Source organism: Mus caroli, unplaced genomic scaffold, assembly GCF_900094665.2.
Source record: "Mus caroli unplaced genomic scaffold, CAROLI_EIJ_v1.1 scaffold_16201_1, whole genome shotgun sequence".
Taxonomy (NCBI): domain Eukaryota; kingdom Metazoa; phylum Chordata; class Mammalia; order Rodentia; family Muridae; genus Mus; species Mus caroli.
Window position 1 is genome coordinate 24,967 of NW_018390929.1, and position 2,254 is coordinate 27,220.

Sequence of the window (2,254 nt, forward strand, 5' to 3'; positions counted from 1 at the left end):
GTACCCAAATGATCAAACTCAGGACAGTTAGTATTGATACAGTAACTTGTTTTAATCTGGGAGCCCATGTACCTCTCCACTGACTGGATACTGCCACTCTGGGAGTTTCCTCCATGTTCAGGTTCAGGTGCACTCAGTGATGGTGTCTTATAATGTCTTTTTGTCCTGAATTTTTTTTATGTTTTCTGGGGTGGTGGTTTTTGTTTGTTTGGGATGTTTTTGTTTGTTTTTTTCTGAGACAGCTTTTCTTTGTGCTACCTAGATGCTCTGGAACTCGTTCTATAGGGCTGATAGGAACTCAGATTCCTTTGCTTCTGCCTCCTGAGTGATGAGATAAAAGGCATGCTTGTTGATTTTTTTTTAAACCTTAATATTTTGGAACTTTAGGAGTGAGACAATGAAGTATAAAAAACAAAAACAAAAAAAAATAGACATACGTTGCACAGGGGCCATGCTAATCTTTTCTGTATCATTCCAATTTTTTATACGTGCTGTAGAAATTGATAAAACAACTTTGAAAAACAATTTTGAAGTTCCTCGGGTAATTGAAAATATTTCTACCTGAAGACCCAGCTAAATACTGGGCATATGCCCAAAACATACTCCAACATATAACAAGTACACATGCTGCACCACAGAAATGGGAAACAACCCAGATGTCCCTCAACAGAGAAATGAATACAGAAAATGTAAATGATACATTCATACAATGGAATACTATAAAGCTATCAATGAGTTCATGAAATGCACAGGCAAATTGATGGAACTAGAAAATATCATACTGAATGAGGTAACCCAGACACAAAAGAACGCTCATGGTCCCTACTCACTGATAAGTGTATATTAGCCCTAAGGCTCAGAATACCCATGGTACAACACACAAACCATATGAAGATGAAGAAGATGGAAAACCAAAGCATACCTACTTCAATTCTACATAGAAGGGGAAACAAAATAATCACAGAAGATAGAGGGAAGGAGGAAGGTAGGGTGGGAGGGAGGGAGGGAGGGAGAGAGAGAGGGAGGGGAAGGGGGAGGGAGGAGGGAGGGGGAGGGAGGGAGACAGGGAGACAGGAGGTGGTGGGGAAAAGCAGAGCAGGATCAGGTAATGAATGGGATAGGAAAGAAGTATATATGGTCAGGAAATCAAATAAAAATATGTACCATTACCTAAAATACGCTCCAATATATCACAATTTGTACTAGCAAAACATGTGAAACAACTTAGATGTCCCTCACTTGAAGAATGGATAAAGAAAATGTGGTAAATCTAAACAATGGAAAACAATATAGCCATTCAAAACAATAACATTTGGAAATTTGCAGGAAAATGAACAGAACTATAAAATATAATCTCATGTGACGTAATCCTGACCAAAAATGACACANACATATTACTCTAAAACCACAGACTGTCTCTGCTCATCAAGACCAGCCATGCTTGAAGGATGGGATGGGCTTTCCCATAATGAACAGCGTCTAACCTTCATCTAGAAAGCCATCCTGTGCTCCAGCCACAGACCTGACCAGACTCTTGCCCACATGGGAACCATCCAGTACCCCCTCTCCCCCTGCCCTTCCCTTCCTTCGTCCCTGGGGCTGAGTGCCACCCCAGGGCCCCTATTCTATTCTCAGCTCCTCTGCCCACTTTGTTTGATTATTTCAGCTATCATTCTCTTGGGTCCTGGGAGCCTCTTGCTTTTATGGGATCTGGGATTTTATAGTGGCTACACCCAGTTCCCAATCCCCCACTGCTACACACCCATGTTCAATTTCCTGATCTTTTGTATATCTACCCAGTCTCATCCCACACCTGACCTTGTCACCCTTTTTCCCCATCGCCATCCTCTCTCAATCCAAGCCCCTCCCTACTATGATTATTTTTTTCTTATTATGGAGGGTTTCCCCTTCTCTGAGCAAAGGGCAAAGGGTTAATGTGAAAAGGGCATGTGAGGCTGGGAATAGGAGGAGAGGAGGGAGTGGTGCATAATTAAATAAATTATTAAAAAAAAAGAAATGAAAAATACCTAAACCTGAGCCATACTTCAAGTCAGAAAAATAGTTCCTTTGTGGTTTCTTCTTTGAGTCTTCACCTAAATACGTAGTCCATATTCCTCTAACATTCAGTAGTAACATGTGACATGAAATAACCCATCTTCTCATAAGTGTGTTTGGTTTAGTGTCCAGAATGAGACAGTCTTGAGATAAGGTAGACACCCAAGACTCAGTGAGGGTATCCTTAAATGTGACTAAC

The 2,254-nt window shown here is 41.0% G+C and overlaps 1 non-coding gene across 1 annotated transcript; it reads right to left on the minus strand.

Annotated features, from left to right (window-relative positions):
- Positions 1 to 406: 406 nt before the first annotated feature.
- On the minus strand, positions 407 to 513 carry LOC115030348. Its single transcript, XR_003835926.1, has one exon. It is a non-coding gene; the product is annotated as a U6 spliceosomal RNA (small nuclear RNA).
- Between the last annotated feature and the right edge of the window lie 1,741 nt (positions 514 to 2,254).